Genomic DNA, 11,663 nt, shown 5'->3' on the forward strand with positions numbered 1-11,663 from the left:
AATAAATTCACTTTGATTAAAGCCTTAATGCCTTATTCAGTGGGAGGGGATGATGTGGAAATGAAGGAATATTTTATTCCAAAAACGTTTTACGCGTCTTTTAACAGAGGAGACAAACGGAACGTAAACGTGGCAGATACGGTTACTATTGTCCGCATTTGCTCCTACAGAAATGAATTGTTTTGTCTTCTATTTTACCAGCAAAAGTAGGACTTTTGACACAGTGATCCCCAGCTGTCATAGCTCACTACGAGTGAGCATGGCCAGCCAAAGTGAGAGACATTCCCACTTGATTGTTATAGCCTGCTGAGAACAGAGTAAAACAGTTTGGGGCCAAACTCTGTGGCAGAACGGAGGGGCACCCTGGGATACCAGTGTGTACGACACACACGTTACAGACTGCCGTGGTAAACAACGTTTAAGATGCGTCAGCTGCAGTTTTGATCGTAATCATGAAGAGCAGCAGAACGATGTGTTTTCTGCTCGACGAAGCTGTGGCAAATTATCTCAGAAGCAATTAAATTGGCATTTACTTCTAATATTAAGGTATTTAGAATATTATTGTCCACAATGCTCCTTTATTTTCTTGTCCATGACTGATTTACGGAGGAAACACCTGTCCTCACAGCTGGAAATCACATCCATATTTTGCTTGTCACTTCAGTGACAATCTGGTAGGTTTGGATTGCTAAAAAAAAAATTAAAATAAAATAAGCATGTGTGAAGTCCTGCTACAAACAAAGTCTTTTTTTTTCTTTTCTGAGGAATTCAAACTTTTATAAACTTTGATCTGGATCATTCTGTGTAGCTCTGGCTGCATGTTTAGAGTCGTTGTCCTGCGGCTGGGTGAACCTCTTGTGTCAAACCTCTAGCAGGTTTTGTTTCGGTCCATCAATCATTCCTTCCACTTAGAACAGCTTCTCCATTCCCACAGCATGGCCCTTCCACCACCATGCTTCACCAAAAGAATGACATCTTCAAGTTGGTGAGCGGTGTCACTAATTGCGACGTTTTGAGAGTTTTTATTTTTGCGGCTCATCCACATTGCTAGATTTGCAGTGTGCACCTGTTTCAAAGTGTGGAATAATGCTTTTATTTGAACTTTGCCACAACTATGTTCCTTATCTGTCCTGCCGTGTTGCTTGGTTTTCATGTTTGTGCCCCTATATTTTCATGAGCATTTAAAAACCACATTCACTGTCATGATTTGTAAGGTCAGAGCTGGACAGAAGCTCTGACAAGAAGAAATTCAAACCAGAGGAGCAGCGAAGAACACAAACGGACAGAGCAGGAATCCGACGGAGAATATTTACATGCACACACACACACACAGGTGGTCGTCAAAGGGATGAGAAACAGCTGGGACTCGTTACGTACGAAGAGAAAGACAAGGGAATAGAGAAAATCAGGGCTGATATGACAGGGAGGAAACACTGATCAAAACTAAGAATGTAATAAACCTTGATCCAAAATACAAAGGGATGAACAGAAGTAAAAAAATAAGGAACAAGAAAAAAGAAACCACACAAATGCGATCCAAAACTTTATCACTCCAGAATTATTACATTTAAAAATATATAAAATGATGTATCATTTTTCTGGTATTGCATAAAATATGCAAGATTTTGCATTGTTCTCAATAAAACACATGCGGATGTAAGGCGGCAGGGAATGGAAAAACATGAGAAGTATACTTTTTCAAGGTAATATACAGCTCTGGAATCAGTTTCTCTGATTTTACTCTTTATAGGTCTATGTGTAAAATGAACATCGTTCTTTTATTCTATGAGCTCCTGACTACATGTCTCTGAAATTACAAGCAAAAATGTTAGTATTTATTTGGAGAAAATGAGAAATGGTCAAAATAACAGAAAAGATGCAGCGCTTCCAGACCTCAAATAATGCAAAGAAAACAACTTCATATTGATTTAGAAACAACAATACTGACGTTTTAACTCAGGAAGAGTTCAGGAATCAATATTCGGTGGAAAAACCAGGTTTTCAATGAGGTTCAGTGCAGTTTTTTCCAGAGCTGTACATTTTTCTCGACCATAGTTTGTCTGTAATGTGTGTTTCTCTACTTATTGGCAGATCTTCTTGCAGCTAAACGCAGGGAGCTTTCATAAGATGGAGCGAGGCTGGCGTGAAAACAACAACTGGCCTCAATTGGCCCTGGCTTTTGGAGGAAGCAGGCCTTGCATCTCAGAAAGGCATCATTAGAAAGTGACAGAACTGCCAGGGGCGAAACTGGCCTTGAACAATGATCAATTCGGCAGACAGGATTGAGTTATAACGGTGGGGGGAGTTTGGGGTGGGGGGTGGGCAGGCCTTCAAAAAGAGGTTGGGGGAAGAATTGGAGGCCATTGGTATAGTACAAGGCCCCCCGCTGCTTTAATTACTCACGAGAGCGCCTCCCTATTAACAGAACACCTATGGTCAACCGAGCGGTCCGGGCTTGCACAAAGCTGGAGAGGAGAAAGACGCGGAGGACAGAGAAGAGCGGAGACACACAAACAGGAGCGCTCATTAGCGAATGGTAATCAGCGGTCGAGAGGTTGGGCACTCACATCACAAAACGCCACATGTCAATTTGTCCTCTTCCATTCATGAGCCCACTCTCATTTTACTCTGATCCCTCGTGCTCCCTTGTTGAGGAGAATTGGATGGAGAGCCGTGAGGGGGAAACACTCAGGGGGAAACGTAAACAGTGACCCGGAGGAGGGACAACGCTTTGTCAGAGAGGAGGAACCGGACTCCTGAGACAGGTTCTCCTCTGCGGCGTTCCCTCCTCACGCAACTCGCATGAGATGAAGACGTCAGCATCGCCAGGTTTCAGTCTTATTTACTGTTTACAGATGCATATAGCATGATACGTAGGCCTCACACAGACAATCTGCCAAGAAATCACAGATATTGCCGATCAGGTATCATTCGAATGATCGGATGCAACATCTGAACCAAAGAACAGCCCGGAAATCCTTCCTGGAAGACGGACTCGGTGGCTCTGCCACTTTAAACACTGATAATCATACATGCACACAAAAGATTTTGAATAATAGCTCTTCACAAACATGAACATATTTTTGTGATTGTTGGGCCAGAGGGAGCACAGTAGGGAACTAAACACCACCACTCTGAATCCCATGTGTTCTCACATTATCATGCTTGGACCTAGATTAATTAAATTTGGAAGAAAAAAATAAAATAGCTCAACAAGTTGCTTAAATGTAACCAAAAAATAAGCTTTCATGGACACAACCATAAAACTATCGTTTTGATGAAAGCTAGGATTAACATGGTTTGAGGCCTGTAAACACTTTCATCCGCCTCCTCCACGTTTGTATCAGTGTTGCAAGTAACTTCTTTCTCTGTTTTTTCTTCGTTTCTGTTGAGAATAATCTTTATTCAGTGCTTCTGTGTTCAGACGTTTGTCTTTCCCATAAAATGTTCTCCTTACTCAGAGCTTTGGTGTCGAGCTGCGTCTCTCTCCAGGATGAAAGCAATGGCCGTTATAGCTGCCATTAACTTTTGTCTACTCTGTTTAACTTCCTCATATAAATAGTCAAAGGCCCATTGATTCTCTGTTCAGCAGTCTCACTTCCCCGTCTTGTCCTCCGAGCCCCATGCAGATTGAGGCAACTGCGGTTTGAAAAGTAAATATTAATTTTGTGGATCTGAATGTACTTTAGAGATTTTTATAGACCAATAAACAAGGTAAGCAAAAAAAAAAAAAAAAGCTGAAAAAGTAAAAACTGATCAGACAGGTTCCAACTGTTTAATGGACAAATAGATTCATAAATATATAGCTAGAACTGAGGCAACAGAGTAAAAGAGCCATAAGAGAATGCTCTTATTTATTATCCAGACTATTTCCTCAGGATGTAAATTAAGCTTAAAGACTTAAAACAAACATTCAGTTTTTTTGTTTTTTTTAATGAAATTGTTATTTCATGATGTCAAATGGAAACAGAGTGTTCTTACTACCCAACAATGCCATCCTTTTGTAGAATCAGTTGTAAATCCAGCTGCATCGTTACGTCAACCCTCTTTTAGGCTACAACTCGGTTTGTCGTGAGTTCAGTTTTCGGGAGTCGAGGCCTTACGAGTCTGCTCCATGTCGCTGTCACAGGGTGACTGAACCCGACACGGTTAGCTGGGCAGCGGAGGGACACGTAATGCACAAAGCCAATTTCATCCATGGTGAGATTGGGAAGCGCCGGTTCACATATTCAAACTCAAATCAGATCCCGTCTCAGTAGAGTGGAATCGATGCGACCCCGGGATCTTACTTTGAAATGAGGCCTAGTCGTCTTTGTGGATTATCGGCGCCTCATCGTGAGACGTAAAGCGCTGGCGGACGTCTCCGAGGAACCATCTCCGTTCAAATCCTCATCCGCCTCCATGTCCATGCCTTGCTCCCTTTATTCGAAGGCGTCCCATGGAGGTAAATGAAATACGGTAATCCATATTTTAATCAGAAGCATGATTTCACACAAAATCCATAAGCTTTGGGGCGTTATTCTGAACAGGGCACCCTTGTTTAGCAAGAAAAAAACAAAACAAAAGGCAGCTGTGGTACAAAAATAAAGGCAGTCTGAACACTGTGGCTGCAAAGCTGTTGCGCTGCCAATAAATATCCTTAAAAAAGCAGCTGTATAAATAATCCTGCAGCATTGCTTTGATGTGCTCAGTTATTCCACATCCTTTGCACCTTTCCCTTTTCTCTTCGTGGCGGCTTCAACACGCTTTAATTGGTATGGAAATAGAAGTGGTGAAAAATGACAGGAACAGGCCCGGCTATTTAGACCCTTTATCACTGTATACTGTCCTTCAACCAATTATCGCCAATCTACTGCTCTGCAGCTCCCTACCAACCTCCTCCCTCATGATTTAACCAGGCCTCATGCAGCCGCGCGGAGGAAGCTGCGGGTCGATGAAGACAACTTGTAATCCGGTGTGGTGCAAATTGAGTTTCTGTTGGAGAATAATAGTTTGAACAGCTTTACTTGAGCTCTCAGACCCCCCACCTGCGCAATTTAAGTTGGTGCACACTGCCAAAAGTGCCTACACTAAAAAAAGAAAAAGCAAATGGTTCATTTAATCACTTCCCTAATGATACTTTTATGTATGTGTTAAATAATGCATTGCTTCCAATACGTTACATAAAAAAAAACATGTAATAAAATTACATGATGTATTTTCTCATGCTAATGAACCACCCCAGTCTTTGTCTGAGACAGTATTTTTTTTTCTGTGTGCTTTATTTGCACATAGCCAGGAAATATCACCTTGCAAAGAAAATTCGCAGCTCAAGCTGTGTGTGTTTGCCACATAACGGAAAATGACTGGACCTCCAAAGAAGCAGATAAAAAGATGAGAAGTTACATCTGCACAAACAGATTACTTTTTTCACATCAAAAACAAATAAATACTGATGGGGGGGTCGGGGCTGCCGTAGGTTTTGCGCATGATTAACCGTTGCAGTGCGTCAACTTTTCCTGCAGGTGAGAAAACGAAGCTGCTTTGCATCCGAAACCCCGAACACGCCGCAACTTAGAATGGAGCAAGTCGGGAGTCTTCCCTTTTTTTTTTTGCATTTTCACTTGGCATGGTCCTTCCAAGGACCAGCTTGTTGTCTGAGCCGTTGTAAGCCCAGGAGGCAGGCCTGAGCCCTCGGGGCTTGGTCAGCATTTAGGGTGTTTTGGAGGGTGGGGTTTGTTTGAGAGGGAGGGCTGGGTGAGAGAGCGGGGGGTAGGGGGGGCATGCTTTGGAGATGGGTGCAGGCCAAGACTTGGCAGGGCTCGATGCCAGGGTGTCAGTGGGACACCCTCCTTTCTGGGAGCCTGCTCACCGCCCTCCTGGAGCCCCAGCAGGGTGCAGGAATACATGGTCAGTGCAAGACAGGTCCATCTGCCCCACTACCTCTGTCCGAGTCATGCCAAGGCTCAAACAATCACCTGCTCCTCTGGCAAGTTATGAGGATTACCTACAATAGCCCGACATGGCAGACATCGCTCTCTGCACGTGGAGAAATGACCTCTGCATTGTCTCATGTCACAATAAACAACGTAAAGCTGTTGGTTTACATAGGTTTCACTTTTTATTAAGTGTAAGTGTTCTGCAAAAGTGTTCAATTCATTTTTTAGCTCTTCATGTTTTGTCAAAGTACAGCTGCAAACATCAAAAGTATTCTAGCAATTTCTGTAAGGTTTTTGTTCCAGGATTGTCCTGTAATTGCATCCAATGACATCCAATCAAATCCTTCCTTCAGTATGATGCTGCCATCATGGTTTGTTCGAGATTTTTTTTTTTTTTCACCACTCATTACATTTTGTATGCAGGGTAAAAAAAAAAAGGATTGAGGTTTGGTTTCATCTGACCAGAGCGCAATCATCCACATGTGTGCTGTGACCTCTACACATATTTCGCGAACCACTGGAGACTGAAACTTTATTTATTTTTTTCTACTTCACATTCATGAGATACCTTGCTTTGTTCTATTGGATAAAAATTCTCAATCAATACATTGAAACGTGTTGTTTAAACATAAAACGTTTAAAAGATCAATGAGTGGGATTTATTTTTTATTTCGTACTGATTACGAAATCTCATTAATAAAACTTGATGTAAGTACGTTTATTGCACCTCTACATAAGGAGCAAAGTGGAAAGTGAGAAGAGTCTTTCCTTTTTGCTCTTCAAGTCTACGCGCAGCTTCTCGCTTGTGACTGCTGTGTGATTTCACTATAAACCCAAAGAAGTTTACAGCACCAAAATAAAAGTCTCACAAGCAGAGGAGAATGTCAAGTTAAAAATAAAACATCCTGTAGTTGAAAAGCTGACACCTTCTTCAGAAAGGCTCCTGTGTGAAAAGAGCCGAGCGCTTTGAGTGACTTGAAACGTTCTCTGAGAGCGGCTGCGGTGTTTTGAGTTTGAGCTCGGCTTTATTGAACGCAGCCTAGCAGATGAATAAACAAGGTTATACAAGAAAAGAATACATTTAAAACAAAAGCATGCAAAAGAAGAAGACTAAAGGTTTTTTTATTTTTTAGGTTTCTTTGAACTTTGACAGGTTTGTTTGTTCGTTTTCAGGTCAGGGGTCGACCATTTTCAACTCCGCTTGGAGTCACTTTACCTCAACTTGTGAATCTTGCACGCATTAATAAACCGCTAACCGCGAAGGCCTGAACTGATGTTGCCTCTTCTTTAACAGACATCTCATATAACCCAGTCTTAACTGGATCTCTGTCCACTTTGTAAAGACTTCAGAAACCTTTCTGAACTTTTCCATATTCCTCTTGAGCTCCTACGATTGTCTAAACTTTCTTGCCAATATTTTTTTTTTCCAAAAAAACACAACCTGAAGTTTCTCACACTCGCTCCGCCGTACAACCATCCATGTCTTTTGCGCACACAAACAAGACGAGGGATCTCTCTTGCCTCCACAAACGGAGCAGGCTGCGCTGCCTATTATGAGACGAAGGCTGAATGCGGTGAATACGGAGCAGTTGTGGCCTCTGCGCTGCCCCAGCTGTCTTTGACTGATAGGCTGGAGGGAAGGGAGGAGGAGGAGGAAGAGGAGGGTGAGGTGTAAGGAAGTTCACGAGGTCTGTAGATTTACAAGAAAATCGAACAGACTGTTGTGTTAGTCATCCCAACTAACCAACCAACCAGCCAAGCAGTGGGCTGCAGCATCAACACCCCAGCTCTGTGGCTCTGAGCGAGCTAATTAATGCAGCCAAATGAGATCAGCAGCAGAGGCCCAGGCCAGGGCCATATTGCTAAATAGCTTCCTTCAGTTCGAGTCTGTGTGGTGTAATTACCAGCAGACTGCTGCACAATGCCTTTTTATGTCCCGGAGAAAGTGATTTCATGTCCTCCAATCCCTCAGCGCGCAGCTTTTCAGAGGAGACGTCTGTCAGTGACAGCGGTGAAGGATGCTGCCAGTTTGCTTTGTGCTTAATAATAGTCGGACTGATGTAGGTATTTAAATAAATCACATAACAACAAATGTGTGTCATATCTGTCGTATTTGCCCTTGGCCTGTTTTCCGCAATAGGAAAGACAAGAGAGCATGCCATTGAATGTTTGATGAACCTTCAGGCAATTAACTTTGGAGAGAATAATTAAGAAGTTTACAGCAATTGAAAAGATGACTGTATCTTAGAATGAAATTTTTGCTACAGAAGGAAAAGTATAAATTAATTTGCGTTGAAACTCTGGTGTGAGTTTTAACACACCCGAGGTGTTAAAAGGTGTGGAAGGTGCTGCATAGTTATTTCTCTGCTGGCTGAAGTTAAACGCCAGCTTATGTCACGCAGCGACTGGACAAGAGTTGGTGTGTGATTGAAAGGCGAGCCACTGGCAGGGGCCAGTTTTTACTGAATTAAAAACCCAACAAATTGTGATGTTACATCGAAGGAGGAAACATTGGTGGTAAAGTAATAAAAACAAAATAAAAGACATATTGAAATAATTAAAAAAAAATTTTTTACATTTAATAAAACCCAATTAAAATTAAGTTATTCCTAAGTTTACAGATAGTCCAGATTTTTTACATCATTTCTAGTTTAACAAAGAGAGCAGTTCATCTTACTTTAAGAAAACAGGGGGGGGGGGACATTGTCATTATTCTATTTTTTTCCCTTTAGACTTCCAATTTCTCAGCTCTGACAATAAAACTTAACCCACAAATAAGATAAGTGATGATTAACTTCCTGTTCCAAATTGCTTGTTTTTGTTTTTCCCCCTCATGTATATTGATCACAGCTGTCATTGATTTTCTCCCGTTTTCTTCAAGGCAGCAAGAGTAAAGACACAATCCAATCTTTGGGTGACTAAGAAGCCTCTGGCTGTCCTGCCTCCATAGTGGCACCCTAACACTGTCAGAGGTGCTACGTTTAGCTCCGGGCTACTTCTGCTCAATCTTCGCATGGTGCAAAAGGGCTGGCGGACGCTTTATCGAGCATTACTGCCTCCGCGCTCATCCCTTTGCGCTAACAGCATTAAAAAAAAACAAAAAACATGTTCCGCAGGGTCCCCCGGCAGTTTCTTCTAGCGCAGGGATGAAAGGCCTCGGACTGAAACCTCGCCGTTCGCTGCTGGACTCTGGAGCCCCCCTCCCTGACAGGACATGTGTGGTAATGGGCTGCTAGATCCCAGACCTGTCGCGGTGTAACTCTGCAGGGTGCGTTCACATGTGCCCCAACTCCATCTGCTGTAAAAATCTGTGTGTTCTGGGTCTCTAGAAGCAGGCAAACACTTTAATAGCTCAGGGCATTAATAAAATCCAGACAAAACTGCGTTATATCTTGTTCATCTATTCATATTTGGTGCCGATTTCACCACGGACCAGTCACGCCTGTCTTTTTTCCAGATATGGGTTTCTATAAAGCGCATCAGACAAATATGATTAAGGTTATGTTTATACCAAGGTTTGCACACAGAGAACAATTTTAGCATGCACATGGTTTTACACGCAAGCATAAGGAGAACATATGAATATCTGCACAGCTGCAAGTTGGATCCAATTCGCATTGAGACAACATGGGCTAATTATCACATCTCTGCAAAACAAGCTGAATTGCATAAATTTCTTTTTCATTATTATTATTTTCTAAATCTGCATTCTGAGTAGTTGGCAGAGGCAAATCGGAGCACAGAGGGGTCAAAAGAGGACAAGACGCTTCTCGAGCGCGACACAAATGTACAAAGGGATCATCAACAAGTGTTCAGACGAGAGTGCAAAGGCATGACAGAGCCACATTGTAGATAAGATCCAGGATTCACAGGTCCGGCTGCATCGGAGGTGAGAATCCAAGGTCAGGCTCCGACACGACTCCCTGACTTCTAATTTGGAGATTCTCATTTTCAGTTCGGGGCAAGAAATCATACCTGTGAGAAACCTCCAGGCAGAACAAGAAGAGGTGTGGAAGGATCTGTTTCTGTGCCGACGCGCAGGCTCAGCCACTTTTCTCTCGGTTCCATATGTCTTCTCACTCACAGTCACTGTATGCAGCATGTGCACTCGGAACATATTTCACTGAGGTACCGCAGCAAAACCTGTGCATACTGGGTTGATTTTTTTTTACCAGCATACCTTCTTTAAATTATAATGGTGAGAAAGAAAAAAAAAAGAAATCTTAATTCTGGAACTGTTTTTTTTGTTGTTGTTGTTGTTTCTATTTCTCTAGTTTTGCCTGCACTTCCTGTGACAAATTTCTACATTTCCCACAATCCAAATGGATGCTGGCAAGTTTGACTAGAAGACGGGCGCCGCGCCCCATTTCCTCTCCGCCAGGGCAGACGCTGCACGCCTGTTAGCGTGGCACAAAGTGGCAGCCTGGCTCGTGCGCGCCCTCCACCGTGAACGCTGCTTCCGTCCAAGTCACAAAAAAACGAACCTTTGAACTGATTTCAGCCTTAGTTTCAAGTCTGTTATGTTTTCTTCCAGGTAGCTCTATATTTAGCTTAGCCTTTCTTCCCATCGACTCTGATAAGCTTCGCTGTATTCCTGTTGGTGAAAAGCATCCCCCACAGCATGACGCTGCCATCACTGTTTTTTCCAATCATGTGGATGATATTTCTGATTGAAAATGACGTGTATCGTGGAAGGCAGGCCCTTTCTAACACTTTGTATCAAACCCTAAACACTTTGCGTGTTCGGCCTCTAGTAGTGTTAACCCGATAGCTCTAAATCGGTAAACACCGCTTGCTCAAGAGATACACACACACACACGACTCATTTACATTGAGATCACAGCCTCTCTTAGATATCAAGTTTCATTTTTCACTTCTGCGTTTTGTCAGAGCACCATGTAGGTAGTCAGCTCAGCCTATTATTTCCTGAGGCTGAACGAGCGCACTTTCTCTTTCTCTTTTCTGTCCAACAGACACGACTTCACTCCGCCGTTTGCATTTTTTCATCTTGCTTTACTTTTGCTTAACTGAGCATGAAAAGCATGAATCCATCAGGCTAATATTCAGGCAAACAGTCCTTTAGAGTTTGCCCACCTGAGAATCAACTAGAAAGGAGATTTGAACTAAAGCTCCAGATGAATAATGCCACCGTCTCATATAACAACAAACTACATTAATATCTGCTTCAGCTTGACTTGTAGTGGTACTTTTTCTTCTTTCTTTTTTTTTACACATCTCATAGGTGGCTCCTATTGTCTCGGCTGACATCAGGGGATTTAAATTCTGCAACGGTTTGAGAGACCTTCCTCCGTCAGCCTCGGCCTCTGCAGGTCTGCGGGGTTCACTGAAGCAAGGAGACAACATCCTCCTGCACAGACAGTCCCATGTTCCTCCACAGAAGTTCAGAGAGGAAACATCCTGCATATACACACACATAAATCCCCCAGCCACACACTCAGCCCCAAAAATCCACCCATCAACCCCCCACTTTCTGCTCCTTGCACCCTCCAAGGAGTGGCGCAATATTGAGCGGGAGCTTGAAACCATGCTTGTATTGTCAGAGGACCTGCCGGCACTTACCTCCACTCGAACATTTAGTGGTGTCTTGCTGGGCCTGGACAGAGAATAGCACTATAGGGTCACCGATGAATTGCTATTTCTGCACAGGGGATAAACACAGTAGTTTGTAGGGATTATCTCGCCAATCTGAGGTAGAAAAACTGAGATTTATGAAGCTTTTTTATA

The sequence above is a fragment of the Poecilia reticulata genome, linkage group LG11, assembly GCF_000633615.1.
Source record: "Poecilia reticulata strain Guanapo linkage group LG11, Guppy_female_1.0+MT, whole genome shotgun sequence".
Classification (NCBI taxonomy): domain Eukaryota; kingdom Metazoa; phylum Chordata; class Actinopteri; order Cyprinodontiformes; family Poeciliidae; genus Poecilia; species Poecilia reticulata.